Genomic DNA, 19,119 nt, shown 5'->3' with positions numbered 1-19,119 from the left:
TGGAACGCATGTTCTGCTAGTGCAGCAGCTGAATAGGATTGGGCCACAATTCAGGCCTGACGCCTTTGAATGTTTTCCCATTTTTAGCCCATACGCAGGAGTCACTTTCCTTCGAGGTTAAGGCTCCATTTGCCCAATAGGATAAACACAGTGAGTAAGTATTGTGTTTTCTTAAGCATCACCTTGACCCAAACAATCTTGCCATAAAAAGGAAGAGGTGGGCAAGTGGTGGTCTCAAATTTCCTCCCATTTCTCAGAAGCAAAGAAACAGCAGCTTAACAGGGTTCAGACATGGATGAACTATTAGTCACTGTCACCAAAGAGAGAAACTCAGTGGCAGCAAGCAGGGAGTGAGAAGGGCATCAAGTTACTTCAAGGGTAATATTTGACATGAAATCTGCATATAAATCCTGTACTATTGACAGGCAGCCCTACTCATGTTGGCATCCTTCAGTCTCAGAAGACTATGGTATCGCGCTCTGAATAGTGGTTCTGGAACAGAGTGTCCTCTCCAGTGCACGAAGCCTGGGTAAAGTAGGTATGGAGGATAGGCTGTTACCCATGCAGCAAATCCCCCCTCTCCGCGTCGCTGAAATGGTCCAGTGGAAAGGCAGAAGCCAATACGGTTGGTTCCAGCGGCGTCGCAGGAGTTGCCAGAACGTGACTGTGTTCAGCCATGAACTGCCTCAGGGACTCCGGCTCCGGATTTTGCCTCGAGGTTGACTCCTGAAGCCTTTTCCATAACTGGATGTAGCCACAAGGCAGTGGAGGTTTGGGATCAGAGTTTTCCTTCTCTCAGATGAGCTGCCTTCCCAGGCTGACGAGTCCCATCTACCCGGTGGCTGTTTAGTTGCCTCTTACGACAAGTACAGCCAAACTGAGGGCCTATTCTTATCCCCCAGCCCCCAGAGATCAGCAGCCCTACTAAAGGGCTGGTAAGTGAACACGGATACAATAATGCTTTTGCTAGGTCTTCAAATGATGAAGTGGGTGTCCTCATCTAATTTCCTTATGAGTGCACACAAAGGACATGGGGGAGGACGGACTGGTGGTCAAGGTCAGCCCATTCATTGAAGAGGGCTGGGTCAGAAATGAAGCCCGGCTTCTGCTTTGCTTATTTTTGGTTGCATAAAATGCACCTGACTTTATGTCTTGACAGATCTGTTAACACTTCCACAATATTTTCATTTCATTTCAATTGTAACCCTCAAACAGGAAACTCTGGTATCAACCATTAAAAAATATTGTTCCTGTATGTGGGCTTCAACACAGCAAGAGTTCACAAACTTAGTAAGTGACATTGGGCCATATCACTCTTATTTTTAAAATGTTTATCCTGCTTTTCAACAACAAAAAAAAGCTCACAACACCTGAACAACAGCCTCCCCTTGCATGGATCTGCCCATCTGCTAAGGATCATCTGATGAAGATTGATTTATTCCTACTATTTGAAGTGCTTAAAAAGAAAAAAAAATGAAATCCCAATGGAAAAAAACAGCAAAGTTCACATTCATTGTGGATGATTTAATTAATCAGTATAGCTCCTCTGTAGATAACTGGGCCATGTCCAAGATCTGTTTTCCAGCAACTTTTAATTTGACAATGTGATTTAAATGATGCAGAAAGATGCTCATGATATTTTTGTGGTCACAAAATATCCTGGTTTACAGTACACCAAGCTGAAAGATACCCACTTTAGTCCCACCTATGCCAATGTGCTCACAGGGCCAAAATGAGAAGAGTGATGGAGTCCGGTTGCTGATAATTAATAAGTAGAAGAGGGAACTGAGCAAAGAGATAACAAGAGGACCAAAAGGGAGGGTCCCCTTCACTCCTAGATTTTCCCCACGAGTCTCCTTTTTCCACATCTGTTCATTTTGTTGGGCTAGGCTTTGACCCAAATCAGCATAGAGAAGACCAAAATAGAAAAGACAGGCTGGAAGAGGTGGGGGGGGGGAATTCAAAACCCCTGTTGATTTATACCCTCATTCCTCGCCTCCCCACCAAAATCTCTGTGCCAACTGCTTATCAGCGGCCAGTCAGAGTCTTTCAATTTCAGCAACAGGTGGAGTTAGTGAAAGCCAAGGAGGAAGGCAGAGCCATGGACTGCCAGGTTCTCAGAGCAGAGCAGATGGCCTGCATGTAAACAGAAACCAGAATCTCTCTGTTGGGCAATGAGAAGAGCCCTGAATAGCCAACTACAGAGAAAGAGGGCAATAGACAGAAATGCAGAAGGTTCAGTCTTCAGCCTTCTAAGGGCCCAATCCTGTCCAACTTTTCAGCACTGATGCATCTGCAATGCAGCCCTGAGATAAGGGAACAAATGTTCCCTTACCTTGAGGAGGCCTCCATGACAACCGCTCCCCCCCCCCCCCGGCAGAATGTAGCACATTGGCTTCATCGGTGCTGAAAAGTTGGCTTGGACAGATCCCTAAATCTCCACTCAAGCTATAAAGCACACTGAGTGATTTTGGGTAAGTCGCTTCCTAGAGATTGAGAGGCTTCAGCTCCTTGGAAGAAAAGCGGAGCAGGCTAAAGATGTCATTTACGAAGATATTTTTTCATTAAAACAAAGACATAGGGCTGTCAGATTCAGTACAAAACTGGTCTTCCATGCCCCTAAGAGCTCTACAGAAAAAGAACTGTCTTTCAGGAGTAGCAGCTTCTATTGTATTCTTTCCCATTGTCATTGGTATTGATATTACTCAATACTGTATTGTGCAAAATCAAATCAATACAATATTATTAATGGGGGGGGGAGAACTGTGTTAAAGACTACAGGATAGCAAAGAGGTTAAGAATAAGGCATGCATGTTGAATCTGGAGACCAAGAGCCCAATCCTATGCATGTCTACTCAGAAGTAAGTCCCATTAGAGTCAATGGGGCTTACTCCCCATTGTGGATAGGATTGTAGCCCAAGATACACTCAAAACACATGCACGAATGTAGAATTTGTTCTCAAACAGGCAACAGAATGCTTAAAATAGGACAGAAACATTCTTGATAGTCAATCAATCAATCAATCAACAGTATTTATATACCGCTTTTCAACTAAAAGTTCACAAAGCGGTTTACAGAGAAAATCAAATAACTAAATGTCTTGATAGTAACTGAAGATATGACTAGACAGATGTTAAGTCTAATGCCAAATTCTCTCTGGCCCTCTGGAGTTTTTAGTTGACAAATCCTACAACACACAAGGGATTAAGGGCCCAATCCTATCCAATTTTCCAGTGCTGGTGTAGCCGTGCCAATGGGGCATGCACTGCATCCTATGGTGGAGGGCCAGTCACAGAGGCCTCCTCAAGGTAAGGTAACATTTGTTCCCTTTCCTGGAGGCTGCATTACAGCAGCACCAGTGATGGAAAGTTGGATAAGATTGGGCCTAAAGCAGCCAACAATTGCCCTTTCAAAAAAATGTAACCCTCCAAGGGGATACTGGAAGAGAAGCTTGCAACATGCTCACATCCCAGAGACTGCTTCTCCGAGATGCTCTTTGTGGTAGCAACCCAAGGGGATTGTCTAGGTAGAATACTTGGGGGGGGAGTGTTTGTGACAATTGCCACCATATGTCCATCATTCCTCACAAACACAAATGGAGCTTTTCAAAAGCCGGCACAGTTGGACCTTGTTGGAAGGATTAAGTGCAAAGGTTACCCTGTGAATAGTCCGGATGAGGTCTGGCATGGAACATGAGTCAAACAGTGTTCTAAAATAAGTCCTCGATCCATCACTCAGCCTCCAAGGACACGCCAATATTCCATTCCAGCTTGAAGAAGCACCTTAATCCTTTTGTCACACAGCCAGTTAGAGCTTAATTTCCATGGTGTTTGGAGAGCAACTCAACATAGGCATAAGGAATCCGTAATATCAGATGTTAACCCTACCAGAGTTGCTGCCGCACCAAACACAGCATTAATCATTAATATGATTAATGTGATTAATGTGATTAATGATTAATTAATATGATTAATATTAATTAATGGCATTAATATGTCAGAATGCCAGATGCAAGGGAGGGCACCAGGATGAGGTCTCTTGTTATCTGGTGTGCTCCCTGGGGCATTTGGTGGGCCGCTGTGAGATACAGGAAGCTGGACTAGATGGGCCTATGGCCTGATCCAGTGGGGCTGTTCTTATGTTCTTATGTTAATCAGTTGTGCAAACTGGAGAATCAGTTTGCACAATACACTCATCTCTTGTGTCAGAAAAATTAAGCGGCCTGAAGGGAACACGTTTGCAAAACATAAACTGCTAGGTCAGTGATTTCCAGGATCCACTAGTGGATCGTGACCTGATCTTTGGTGGGCCGCCAAAGGGTGACGGAAAGATTGGATAACTAATTGCCTCAAGCCCTGAGGCTGTTCAAAAATCAGATACTATAGCTGCTTAATTACCCTGCCAAGAGCTCAGCTCCTGCAGTTTGCAAGCAAACATAAATATAGTGAGATAAATGTTTGAGGCCCAAATCCTAACCAACTTTCCTGCACTGACATAGCTGTGTCAAAGGGGCATGTGCTGCATCCTGCAGTTGGGTGGCAGTCATGGAGGCCTCCTCAAGGTAAGGGAATATTTGTTCCCTTACCTCGGAGCTGCACTGCCCTTACCCTGGTGCTAGAAAGATGGTTAGGATTGCACCCTGAGGGTCTTTTTTTATGGTTATTACTACTTAAAAAAAATATTATTGCTTTCTAGAACTCCTTTATTAAAAATCTGGAAAACCCGGGTGAGTCCTGATAGAGTGTCATTTTAAAAAGTGAGTACTGGTGCTAAAAAATTTGGGAACCACTGTGCTAGATACAGCTTTAACATCTTGCAAGCAGGCAAGATTCAAATTTAGAAAAAGGTAAACTATATAACAATTAACAGCCCAAGCTTGAGCTGCCTGGTCCTCGAGAGGACTTTCATCCCCTTCCCCTAGGTAAAGTGAGTAGCCCCGCAATGGGGCTACTCAATTCCACCACAATCCGTGGGTTGGCATAGAATTTGGAGCTCCGTGTCAGGTGAACAGCCCCCCACCTCCCTCTAGCCCCGCTCCCTCCCCCTGACATGCCTCCTCCCCACCCGCCCTATGCCTGCCCCCACTCCGCCACCTACCTCTCTGCTGCCCGGTGGTTTGTGCAACTGCCAAGCAGTGGAGCTCCAGTGCTCCGCCAGCACTAGCCCAGTGCTGAGCTAGTACCAGCGCTCCACCAGCGCTAGGACCCACAAATGTGCCTTATGGCACCTTTGCGACAGTGCGCACCGGCGGTGAGCCAGCGTGCACTGAATAGGATTGGGCTCTAAGGCTGTAGCCTTTATTATTCTACTCCGTTTCTAAATTTTAATCTAGGGGTTTCCCAAATACAAGCTCTGCGTGCGAGACCTGAATGCTGAGCGATCCACATTTCACAAAATGTTAAATAGGGCTGAAAAACTACAGGCAAACTGGAACCTCTCTCCCAGATCTGTAAATATTGGTATGCTCCCATCTCCATGGGGAAGAAACCACAAAGGGTTTTGCACCAAACCATACGTATTACTTTGTGCAACTTTGTGCAACTTTGTGCAACTAACGTACATTAAAAAAGCAAATTATGACATGGAGGGCCCCAACACTGCATCTTTTAAATTCCACTATGGCTGGAAACATATTTTTAAAATCGCTCATCACAGACATGCCATACTTGGCAAAGTATTACCCACTAGTTTGTTTAGACTACTAAGAATCTGAGGTTGTTATTCTGGAGAAAAGAAAAACCACCCTGACTACATGAAGAAGCAATTCCCAACTATAAAGTCTAATCAACCTCTAGAAGAACAAGAACGTAGACAAGAGAGCAGGGACAGAGGACCAAGACGAAGTCAAGTGCCAACTGGGGAGTAGGTCACATGACATTTGGGTGGTTTCCCAGGCCATAAGTATTTTGGATTGCAAATCCCAAACATACTTGCAAGAGAGTAAGCTCACTGAAAACAGTGGGGCTGACTTCAAAGGCCACATGCACAGGACTGCACTGCTCACATGAAAAAACTTCAACATCCACAAATGCAAAATTAAGAACGGGCAGCTGCTGCAGTTTTAATGACAAGCCAGAAAAATGTGGCTGCTTGAGTAAGATCCCAACAGAAAATCTTTTACAAACCTCTCCAATAAATCACATTTTATTTTTACACAGTTCCCCTTGGCTGGTTTGCTAGGACAGGGTAAGAAAAGCAGGGCTGAGAGCCAGAGGCAGAGACCTTTCAAAAGGTCTCCGTGCCCAGTCCTGCGTGCCACTTTGTCCAGCGATGAGCACACCCTACTGGTTGCCAAATGAGAGCCCCTGCACATCTCTTCCCTTTTATGGTGGTTTAGAAATGTTTTTTTGGGGGACGGGACGGGATGGGGGGACGGGAGGACGACAGTCATCTCTTTTTAGATCCCTAAATGTATTTATTGCAGACTGAATCGCTGAACAGGAGGAAAACACATCCCAAGGCAGAAGAATTAAAGAGTGAGGTCCACCTATGCAACTTTGGGGACTGAAAGCAAGCAGTTCAGAAGATGCTCCTTCGTCTTCTCTGCATGCACCCATCCCTTGACAGCTCCACAGGAATTTACCTTCACCATCAGCACTTTCACTGACCCCCTCGCTGACCCCATCATCCTGGCCAGCATCCATATGGACCACCTGAGGCCTTCAGCCCTGGGCTCTTCCCTGGGGCGCTCTCAGTGATGGAGGAGAAGAGACCTGGCCGTTGCTAGGAACCCAAAGAGCCAGGAAAACCATAGGTGGTTGCCTAGCAACTGCCACCTGAAGGCCACACCTAGAACAGCCCTGGAAAGGACAGGATCAGCAGCCAAGGAAATGGACTGACAGCTGCTTCCAGGATTCCAGAAAGGGTAGGGGAAGGACCCCATGGAGGGGTGCAGCCCATGTGGGAAGACAGTCCTGAACTAGATGGTCTGGCTCAGTACAAGGCCAGCTTCATATATACTTTGTGTGCATGTGTGTGCAAGAGAAAGAGAGAGATTTAATTACACATTCCTCAAAAAACAGAGCTCTCAGACCATTTTTCTCCTGAACCTTTTATGTAAAAATAACTTTAATAGATGTTAACATTAAAAAAACAACTTTAAACACAGCATTCCAAAAATGTTCTTTTATTTATTCCTCCCTTCCCATACACACACATACAAGTGTATTCAGTTACTCATTAACCTTTTCTTTTTCCCCATTTATTTGATACATCTGTATTTTGGTGAGAGTCTTGTTTGGATGACTAAAGAAACCATAAAAGTCTGTTTGCTAAAACAGTCAGACTTTGCTTCTATACATGTCAAAAAAGTCTGCAGGGGCATTAGTCGGGGCCTTTGCCAGCTGTCACCTTAGAGAAAGGACCACAACAGAGGCAGGGGCTCCAAGATTGTTCCAAAACGCCAACATACACAGAGAAAAATCCACCCAGACCAGCACCCCACATCTCTTGAGGATCATCTGCCTTGTGTTCCCCCCCCCCTTTGCTGGCAGCAGATCATCTCTCTTGTTATCAGCAAACCACCCCCCCCCCCCATTAACTCCAGCAGGCTATCCTGGTACAAGGGATGGATGGATTTATGGTTTAAATTAGGACTTGGCAACCATCCTGAGCACCAGAATACATCAATCAATCAGTGACTCACTTGTTTAGAATGGATTTATTCCTTGACATGGAGAAACCGAGACACGGAACATTTCGCAGCAAACTGAGACGCAAGGAATGAAAGAGGTGGAAGAGGGAAGAGGAGGGAGGAATCGTTTTAGAGTGCAAGTACCTCAGGGCAGAAACTGTCTTCTCTTCATTTCCAATGCACCATGAGTACTGATGACAACGACTAAACAAATATACTAAGATTTGTTAATTCATGAGTCTAAAGCGACGTCTCCCAAATGACCCACCTGTGGGTTACGACCTAATATTTGGTGGTCTGCAGCCTGCCACAACCAGGAAGTTGGTGGACACTGTTCATGATATGTAACTGCTTCATTGGCTGCATTGCAGTGCAGTGCAACCCAGGGCTGCCCTGCAGCTTCCTACTCACGGCAGGCATGCAACCAACCAAAAATCGGGTCACGATCCACCGGTGGGTCATGACACACAGCTTGGGAATGCATCTCATGGTAGGCCATTGAAGCAGATTGCACACCATCACAACCTGCAAGTGTCTTTCGCATCATACCCCATAATGTCTGGTGGCCCAGGAGCCAGCAACACATCATGACCTACTGCAGATAACAAGGTGCCACATGAAGCCCCAAAGTTTGAGAACTGCTGGTCTAAAGCCATCCCAAAGTTAAGGAGCGACACAAACATGCAAAACACCAACACCACATCCCAGACCTCCTACAAAATGACCACTTAATACCATCTGCTCCAGCTAGCTCTGTTTCCTTGGGACCATCCCAATTTTCTGGTCTCAATTCCTGATAAATCTCTGTCCTTACTTTTTCCTGCGCCAAGCTGATATCAAAGAATGCCTGCATAAACAACCTGATTTAGATGTCTTTTATTAGAGATAGTAGTAAACCTTCCTGTTCCTTGTAAATCTGTGTCCCCTTTTTTGAAGTCTTTCAAGATGCCGGCTTAAGATTTTGTGAGTGGGACATAATTGCAAGCACTGGACGTTCTTTAGGGTACAGCTCTTTCCCCAGAATTTTTAGAAATATCTGGGGGGGGGGGGCCCAGCGGCAACAAATGCATCTTGATTCCAGTGTACATGCACATTAATGGGTGCGCATGAATACTAGGGCACTATGCTGATCGCAGCCTGCCATTTCATACAGTGCAGTTGCTCAGATATATTCTGAATTGTTGATCGCCTGTTGCAAAACAATTTGTTTTTCTAATATGCCTTCAGTGAAAAGAACACAGACCCTTCTCAGTTTTTGAATCAACAGAAGGAAGTGATACTAAGAACATAAGAACATAAGAACAGCCCCACTGGATCAGGCCATAGGCCCATCTAGTCCAGCTCCCTGTATCTCACAGCGGCCCACGAAATGCCCCAGGGAGCACACCAGATCACAAGAGACCTGCAAGGCCTCCTGGGAATTGTAGTTTAAGAACATAAGAACATAAGAACAGCCCCACTGGATCAGGCCATAGGCCCATCTAGTCCAGCTCCCTGTATCTCACAGCGGTCCACCAAATGCCCCAAGGAGCACACCAAATAACAAGAGACCTGCATCCTGGTGCCCTCCCTTGCATTGGCATTCTGACATAGCCCATTTCTAAAATCAGGAGGTTGCACATACACATCATGGCTTGAACCCCATAATGGATTTTTCCTCCAGAAACGTGTCCAATCCCCTTTAAAAGGTGTCCAGGCCAGACGCCAACACCACATCCTGTGGCAAGGAGTTCCACAGACCAACCACACGCTGAGTAAAGAAATATTTTCTCTTGTCTGTCCTAACCCGCCCAACACTCAATTTTAGTGGATGTCCCCTGGTTCTGGGGTTATGTGAGAGTGTAAAGAGCATCTCCCTATCCACTCTGTCCATCCCCTGCATAATTTTGTATGTCTCAATCATGTGCCCCCTCAGGCGTCTCTTTTCTAGGCTGAAGAGGCCCAAACGCCATAGCCTTTCCTCGTAGGGAAGGTGCCTCAGCCCCGTAATCATCTTAGTCGCTCTCTTTTGCACCTTTTCCATTTCCACTATGTCTTTTTTGAGATGTGGCGACCAGAACTGGACGCAATACTCCAGGTGTGGCCTTACCATCGATTTGTACAACGGCATTATAATATCAGCCGTTTTGTTCTCAGGTAACTGCAGGTAACAGGTACAGCAGAGTGTAGAAGATGAACATGGGGAATGGCATCCTCAGGTTCTCAGCCAGGTCCCTTTCCCAGCCCCACCTGGAGGAGCAGCTTACTCTGTGGAAAGCTGGGAGGGTTGTGTAGGGCAGAGAAAGAGTCATTCTTTCCTTTTGCATTTGTGATGCTGAAGAACAAACAAAGGCGGTGGCAGGCTGCTGATAAGGGCAGGACCTGGCAAGGTGCAAGGCAGGCCTGATCGTGCCAGGTTGGAATATGCCCACACCTTTAGAAAGTGCGAGAAAGGGAGCTGCTAGCCTTCTCTTACTGCACCCCAGGCTACCAGCCTCCCACTAGCTGCAGGAAAATTGTTGCTGGGCTACCCTTTACCCCACAAACAGGGAAACAAGGTTGGACTGTTGATGCTCAAAAGACTTTGGAGACTGAGAAAGACCCTGCTCTTCAGCCTGTCCCCATTAGAAACACCAAGGACTGAGCCTTGTCCATGGTGGTGTTTCAGCTGCGCAATTCCCTCCCCCGGGGACACCCAACAGGCTCTCCTCTTTTTTTCAGATGGGTAGTAAAGACTGTGTAATTCAGACAGACATTTGATGGAATGGGATTTTTTTTTTAATATTGTTTTGATTTTTTTTTTAATGCTATTTCTCCTGCTTTCCTGGGTGTCCGTAGTTGTATATTGATTTCAGTGTTTAATTTGTTTATAAGCCATTCTGAGTGCATTTTTGCTTTAGAAACACTGAACAAAAATGAACAGAAGTAAATTAATTTAACTGGTAGCCACGACATCAGCGATTGGTAACCACAACAGCTGTATCTCCATCAGCCTATAAATATTTCAATTGAATCTGGAATATACCTGGGGGCAGCTTACAAATCACACTTTGATTCTTGCTGTCCCATATCTGCTTGGAGCTCCTGTCTGCAGTTTCTGTGTCAAAGTCCAGCCTCTGGCCATTGGACCCTCTTCCCATAAGCCTAAAACTGGGCACTTAGGCCCAAATCCTAACCAACTTTCCAGTTCTGTCATAGCTCTGCCAACGGGGCATGTGCTGCATCCTACAGTTGAGTGGCAGTCAAGGAGGCCTCCTCAAAGTAAGGGAACGTTAGTTCCCTTACCTCGGAGCTGCATTGCCCTTATGTGGGTGCTGGAAAGTGGATTAGGACTGCGCCCTTAGACCAGTGATGGCACACCATCAGTTTGTTGACAATTGATAAAGCACACCAAGCTGCTGGTGGGGGGCTTACATCCCTATTGGCCCTACTAATAAATGACCCTCCCCCAAACTCCCAGGGCACAACTGCAGACCATTTGTGGCACCAGTGGCATCGCTAGGGGGGTGCAGGCCACAAGGGGTGACGCGTTGGGGGGTTGATGTGCCCTGGGGGTGACATGCTAAAATCGCAGCATTAGGAGCTACCGCATCATGCCATACACCGTTGGATGCGGAATGTCCAGTGGAATGCAATGCAAAAAACAGAATTGAAATTGCTCCTTTTTTTCAAAAGTTATGGCCAAAAAACCAGAATGAAAAAATGCATGGAGCCCTATGGAAAGTGAGCCACATTGTGCGTTTACGAGTAGGCATATTTGCCATAGTCCGTCGGAAAGGGCAAGCTAAGAGGAATCCAAGGACACTGGAATGGTCTCAATCCAATGAATGCAGCCCCCCCCAAAACACCCGAGAAGGTCCCTCCCTCCCAACTGCAAGTCTGTTGAGCCCTATGGAAAGCAAACTCAGACACATGGTTGTGTTTACTTGTGAGTAGGCAGACGTGCCTTGGCTGGTGGTCAGGCCAGGCAAAGGGGAATGTGAGGCCACCAGAAGGATCCGATGGAGCTGGAGTGCAACAAATGCTCCAGAAGGCAGCCTCCCCCCCACCCCCACTAAAAAGGACAAAAAAAAGAGGCTTCAGCTGGTAAGGGGAATGTTTTCTATTTTACACTTGCAAAGCCAGGAGGGTCTTTATCTTGATCTGCCTGAAATAGAAGAACTTTAAACTGGGCACTGGGAGGGCTGGAAATCTCACTGATTCTTTTTTTTTTTTTGGGGGGGGGGGTGTTATTGCAGGCAGACTACAGAGTAAGCTCCATTGACCACTATGGGACTTACTTCTGAGTACACATGCATAGGCTTGAGCTCACAGTCTGCAATTCTACCCACACTTTCCTGAGAGTAAGCCCCATTGACCACTATGGGACTTACTTCAGAGTAGTCATGCATAGGATTGGGCTCACAGGCTGCAATTCTACCCACACTTTCCTGAGAGTAAGCCCCATTGACCACTATGGGACTTACTTCTGAGTACACATGCATTGGATTGGGCTCACAGGCTGCAATCCTACCCACACTTTCCTGAGAGTAAGCCCCATTGACCACAATAGGACTTACTTCAGAGTAGATTCACTTGGTGGAACAGTACTGGCTCCCCCTTATTTAATTATTTCTTTTATTTTAATTTAATTATTTATAATTATTTCTTTTAAATTGCTTGATGATGTCACTTCTGGCTATGACATCACTTCCAGTGGGTCCTGGACAGATTGTCATTCTAAAAAGTGGGTCCCAGTGCTAAAAGTTTGAGAACTGCTGCAATAAGGTGTTAGTAAATTGACAGGGATGTGTGTGTGTGTGTGTGTGTGTGTGTGTGTGTGTGTGTGTGTGCGCGCACGCGCGTGCGTGCGTGTGTGTCAGTGACTCTACAAGTTTCAAAATCACTAAAATCAGAATTTGGAGGAATAAGACCATCATGTTATATATCAATCAGTGCGTAATTTCATGCAGAATGCAATGAAACAAACCACATTGAAATATCTGTGCTCTAACAAAAGGTACAGCCAAAAAACCAGTGGGGGCATGGCGATGGTACGTCACCACGCTCACCACCTGGGGCGTTGCCCTGCCCCCTGCATGGGGTGATGCGCAGGCCTCCTGCACCGGTTGACGCAAATCCTAGTGACGCCACTGTGTGGCACACCAGTGTGCCACGGCACAGTGGTTGAAAATGGCTGCCTTAGACCTTAGTCAACATAGCAAGGCTTTTAAAAAGTCTGACGAGTTTTGTACACCAGAAAGGAATAGTTACTTGGCTAAGAACACCATCATGCGCAGAATTTCAACCGTCGCTCAGCATGCACAGGGTTCATGAAAGTTATGCAGTGCAAATTATGGCAATTACATGCAACGAATATAAACAAATTAGCTCCAGGCCTCCAGCCTCTGATACAGTTCCACTCTCATACCATCCAAGAAAAATGAAGCCCAGTCATCCTACGCTATGCAAAAGGGTCGTGCCTCTAAGTAGCTTAGAAAGCCTGCAAAAAGAGAAGGGAAAAACAAACTGCTAGTAATCCACTGCTCTTCAGTTGATCATCTGATTGCAGAAGCACATTTCGTTCTCCAGTTAACATGGAAAGCCTGCTTCGGTTTTATGGCTGAAAAGGTTCAGAGAATGTGGAAGAATTACCCACCTTCAGAGGAGGCATGCCCTCCCCCATATTTCTGTACAAGTCACTGTTCCAGGTGCACCTCTTAATTGGAAGTAGGCAATGGTAGAGCACTGACTCAGTGGAGAGAGGCAACAGGCCCCCTTCTCGGAGAGGGAGTAATTCTGCTATCTCTCTGAATACACCAGTCACACCCACTGAAGAGACATGGCCAAGAAGCATACCTTCTACAGATGCTATTAGAAAGGAGATACAGATATTATTAGGAGATGCTCTGTAGCTCCAGAGCAGCATTCACCAGAGATGCAACAGACACCTCCGTCATAGCACTTTTGGACTCCAGGACCTTTTAATCACTGAACGAATGCCATTTCTCATGGCACGTTTAGCAATTATCCTCGTCACACACAATGCAATGGCACTACTTAGTTCATCATATATTGGGATTTTTCTCTGTTTAAATCTGACTCTGGTTTCCTTCAGTGAAAAGAAAATGTTTTGTGGGTCATCCGCATCAAAGCTGGAAAATCCCTTGGTTCCCTAAGCTACTATGGCTGCAGTCCTATCCACACTTTCCTGAGAGTAAGCCCCATTGAACACAAAAGGACTTACTTCTGAGTAAACATGCACTGTGCCCAAGTAAACATGATTGTGCCCTAAATATCTGATGCTGGCTCTGGAGAACTTAGTATTTTCTCAGATCTGAACAGCGTTGACTCTTTGTTGTTTTGTAATGCAGGGGAGAGGCATTAAAATATTTTACTCATTCATGGATCAGATTTGCAATTATAGATTGTCTCACTCTTCAAAGACTGAGGCATAATTCATCAGGAACATGCCTTTAAAAAGAGACAGCAGGCCCAGACTCTCCACCCGCCATCTTCTAGGGGTGTTTGAACTGGCAGCCCATCCTATGCTTCTCAGCGCCAGCTGCAGCAGTGGCACCAAAGTGTATCCAGCAGGCACTGGGAAGTCTCAGGAAGTCTCCTTGGGGGAAAGGGGACTTTTGCACCAGCCATCTTGCTGGCGCAGATGCAAGAACCTCTGTGCTGGGCCTTCCAGGCCAACACAGAATTCAGGATCTGGCTGGTCCCACTCTCATCCTGGTCTGGTTCCTTCCCCCACTCCGCTCTCATTCCATCATCTCCCCACCCCCAGAGGCCACAGTGGCACCCAGTGGTTTCGCTTACCCGCCCCCCCCCCCACCACCACCATTGCAGTGCATTCTCTTCCTGCTGGTGCTGGGCCCAGCACCTAACTAGCGCCCACACAGCGCCCACACTCCTTGCTTTCCAGGTACTGTAAACATACTCAGTACCAGGCTCAGTGCTGGCACTAGGTAAGTGTAGGATTGGGCCCTGAGTGAGTAAAATCTACAGAATTTGGCACCTAACTAAATACAGTGGTGCCTCGCATAACGAATGCCCCGCGCAGCGAAAAACTCGCATAACGAAAGAGTTTTTCGATTGAGTTTGGTAACTCGCATCATGAAAATTTCTGGCCGTGCTTCGCATAATGAAAAATTTTTTAGGTCCGTGCTTCGCATAACGAAAACTTTTTAGGTCTGTGCTTCGCATAACGAATTTTTTAAAAATTAAAAATTTCGTGTATGCTTCAAATTTTAGAAATCCTCTGTACAGTATGTATGCCTTTAAAGAGCACGTAATAAACACTTTGTAAACCAAATTTGACTTCGTTTTGACCTTTTTTGCCCATAGGAACGCATTAATTAGATTTCAATGCATTCCTATGGGAAAACGTGATTCACGCAACGAAAATTTCGCATAACGAAAGGATTCGCGGAACGGATTAATTTCGTTATGCGAGGCACCACTGTACTTTATTGAGCTGAAATGGGCAACATTTGCAGTTGTTTCAGTTCCTGATGCTCTTTGTGTAAGAGTGACTGTGCTTCTCTCAAATCAAGTTTCCAAGCAGAAGTTAAGACCTTGGAAACATTTAGGCATTTCCTGCAGTGAGAAGTGGATCTTCTTCTTCATCATCATCATCACCCCCCCCCCTCCTCCAAAGACATACATTTCCTTTTCTTCCAGACAGGGCACAAGCCTGGAATCTTTTGAAGCCATATTTGGTTACAGAATTTTCAAGTCTGCTATTTACTTTCAGGTGGCTTTATGCAAATCATGAGCAAATCATGGCTGAGCCATTTCTTCCTTCGTACGGACACCATTGGTTTCTGTGCCGTTTTTTTCCCCATCCAGTGGGAAAATGAAGCACGGAGCTAATAGCAGGTCAGTTTATAACTTTGGTTGCTGTTTCCTAATATCTGATAAACCTGGAAAAGGTGTTCATTCAATCCACTTGAAACCAAAATCCATCGTCACACTTTCAGTTTCATAGCCTACACAGTCCCCAAAAAGCAACAGCTCTTGGCACATGGCCCTATAATTTGTAAAGCAGACAGAATTTTTGCTGGCAGTGGCTAAGCAAGAAGACAAGAAAAGTCCTGCTGAGTTGACCAAGTGGCCCATCTTACCCAGTACACTGTTTTCAACAATGACTACCCAGATGTCTCTGGGAAATGTATCAGCAGTACTGAGATGCTGAAATATATCAGAGAGGCTGTTTCTGAATCTGGAGGTTCCATTGAGCTATCAATGTTAATCACCATTGATAAATCAGTCCTCCCTGGATTGGTTTTCCAAAGCCATTTGAATGGCTTTTAACGTGGTGAGGTACCACCACATATTGGGGCAATGAGTTCCACAAGCTGGTCATGGGTTTTGGGAAGAAGCACTTCCTTTAGTCAATCCTGAATTCGCCAGCCATCCACCCACTTGATTTAATTGTACTGTCATGAAAATGGCACCATCTTACTTTAGCAAAGACAGGTGCACACAGCCAGTATTATGCAGGCATAACTTTACCTACTAAAAGTTGCTCCATAGACAGTGAATGGGCTGTCTGTATTCATTACAGGACCCCTTGCGGGTACCAAAATCTGCAAATGCTGGAATGTATAGGGGGCTGGCAAAGTGCTGCAATAACTTACCTGGAGGGTGTCCCCAGCCTCCTGGCCTCCTTGGAAGCCTCCTGGGCGCAACCAGAACCTGCCTCCAGTTTGTGCTGGCACCTTCTGGTCACGTCTGGTAGGTGTTTCAAAGTGCAGGGAGGACCTTGGAACACCTCCTGGACATGACCAGAAACTGGAGGTGTACTGAGGTCCTCCCCGTACCTCGAAACACCTCCCAGACATGAGCAGAAGCCTCTTGGCACAAACCAGAAGCTAGTCATATCCAGGATGCCCTCTGTGGCACAGAACCAACATCCACAGATACTCAAAGCTGCAGATACAAAGTGTGTGGATAAGGAGAGCCCACTGTATCCTCTGAGTATGAGATATGGGTGGGAAGGGGATGCAGAGGACGGGCACTACCTTAGGGCCCTGTGCGTGGGTCCCCAAGAAGCTCCTGGCTAGCCCCTGTGGGAAGCAGGATGCTGCACCAGATGGACCTACTTTGGCCTGATCCACAAGGGCTCTTCTTCTGATCTTTAAGAAGTTTTATCAAATCTAAGGGGTTGTTTCTCTCGAATCAGCACTGCAGCCTCAGAGAGGACCACAGCTCAAAGATCACGATTCCTGCCCCTCTTTAAAAATAGTACTAGTGGTCCACCAACTCTTGAGATGCAAACCACAAGCAGAGAAAGGCTGTCACAAAAGCTAGTGTCAGAGACTTCAGGAAGTGACTCAAGCCACTTGCTAAAACACCAAGCAAACAATTGCTCCTCCTTGGTCTCTTTCCACACATCCCTTCCAAAATTGGACAATCACTTCTACAGTGTTGCAGAGGGAGCCCGAGTACTTCCCGTATCTCATCTTAGTGGTCTTTCAAGCACCATATAAGCTGAATGCAACTTGTGGGAGTCCTGCAGTTAGGATCCCCATATGCTTTTTTAATTAATGCAGTCATGTTGGGGGGGATCAGACGGTACCCAGATTAGTCTTTTCCACACCCAAGGAACATTTGCCTCTTGAGGTATTCACATAAATACCATTTATGTTTTCTTCTATGATGCAAAAAGCTGTTGGGGGGATTATTTTAATTGAGAAAATGACATGGGGGAGTATTTTAAAACTAAGCCTCCCCCCCCTTGTGCTACCAACTCAATTTAACTCATAACCGTAAGGGCGAATATTCTAATAACCATCAAATTATACATCTCCTGTGTAACATCTAATTTGGTCTTTTTTTTTCCTCCCCATATTGCAGAGTTGTGGGAAGAGTAGACTGATGGCTTGCAAGTTCATTTGAGATTTGAATTGGAGGCTTTGCGGTCCACAGCTCAGGCTCTCAGCCACTATGTGACACCGGTTCACAAGGCAGCAAACACAGCGGTCGATCGTGCAAGTCTCAAAAACCACACGGAACTTCAAGATGGGTAGAACTCACATTTAAATTGCTATGTTGCAACTTAGCTAACAACAGAGCAGAACTAGTTGAAGGGTATACAATTTAGGGCAGATTTATGCAGCCAAAAATGGGAAGAGATGCCAAATCTTACATATTCTATTAGAAACAAGAAGTCAAATGAAACTAACATAAAAAGCAAAGACTTGATGAATTTTTTTTAAGTCCATTACACTGGCCTTTGGAACTGCTGTCAGGCAGGGGTGCTACAATCAAGATATCAGAGTACCAAAGGAAAATAAAGCCACATACCCAGTAGCATAGCTATGGGGGGAGGTGAGGTAAGTATTGCAGGTGCCACAACACACCATGTAACCAGCTCCCCCTATTCGCTGTTGGAGCCATACTGGGCAGTAAACAGCTGCCCAGAATAGCTCCAATGGCAAGTGGGAGAGGCTGGTTACACAGCATGTGGTGGCACTTGCAATTCTGACTGTCATCCCCTATAGCTATGCTACTGAACATACTACAGTTCCAAAGGGAACTGCCGAATGCACCCAAAAACAAAGAAAGTCAACAATCATCTGCAGGGCTCTGCAGATACCTACTCTGTGAGGACTGTATCACTTAATTTTATTCTATTGCTTTATCAGCTACGCTTCGGCACGTGATGGTCAGGGGAGGATATACCTTGAAATAAAACAGCATGAAACAATAAGAGAGGAAACAATCAAAATTACAGGACTAGCAGCACCACACAGACGCAATGACCCATGCGCCAAAACCTCGACTTGCATTGAGGAGCAAGGCAGGGTTCTAGACTTTAATGCTGCGTAAGTGAACCGCAGGGTGCCAGCAGTTTGCCAACCCACACTTGAATGGAATGGGCAAAATGTCTCAGACTTGCAGTTCCTTTTGCAGAGAACTTTTTTTCTGGTTAGGGAGCATGTGGAAAGAGTGACACAAACACAAAGTAATCCCCCTCCTATAGAAAGGCAGCCCTTGTTTCCTGCCCCAGCAAACCTGGCTGAAAGACACTTCAGTGCCCTCCAGGGAAGCTGGAGGGATAACCCTGATCCTCCAACTGTTGGCAGTTCCTAGAAAGATGCTCAAAGAGAGAAGGCAGAGACATACTCACACTCTGGTGTCCTCTGACCGGCTGCCTGGATGGATACCCAGGAGAGACTCTGGAACAGCTGCTAAATGCAGGAGGGCAGGGGAGGGGTAGAGCCCAAGTCGGCAGCAGTGTTGCTGCTGCTGCTGTTGGGTGGAGCAGATGAGTGGGAGGGAGGCAGGGCGAGGAGCAGATTTGCTCAGACCAAACCCCTCGACAGAATGAGGGACTTGCCCAAACCAGGGGATGGAGACGTGCCAACTTTCCCCAAAGATCAATTCACGTGCACCAGAGACTGGCTGAAAGGAAGGGAGTCTTTTGGGGCAGTGAGAAGATGAGGACATTCTATCCAGAACTTAATCCAAACCGCCAGGAATCTGTTTGCAGTGCCTTGGCCGGCGTCACCCT

At 46.1% G+C, this 19,119-nt stretch overlaps 1 protein-coding gene across 2 annotated transcripts in view; it reads right to left on the bottom strand.

The window, feature by feature from the left end:
- Positions 1-18,825, bottom strand: part of FHL1 (four and a half LIM domains 1) — a 36,970-nt gene extending 18,145 nt beyond the window's left edge. The window contains exon 1 of one of the 2 annotated variants that reach the window (XM_066639946.1): positions 18,736-18,825. The gene's annotated coding sequence lies outside the window, so the exon portion shown is untranslated. Of the gene's footprint in view, positions 1-18,731 lie in introns of both variants that reach the window. The other variant, XM_066639947.1, reaches the window with a different exon arrangement.
- Positions 18,826-19,119: the final 294 nt, after the last annotated feature.

Source organism: Tiliqua scincoides, chromosome 12 (assembly GCF_035046505.1).
Source record: "Tiliqua scincoides isolate rTilSci1 chromosome 12, rTilSci1.hap2, whole genome shotgun sequence".
NCBI classification, from domain to species: domain Eukaryota; kingdom Metazoa; phylum Chordata; class Lepidosauria; order Squamata; family Scincidae; genus Tiliqua; species Tiliqua scincoides.
The sequence above is the reverse complement of the archived record's forward strand: the minus strand, read 5'-3'. Positions and strand labels throughout refer to the sequence as shown.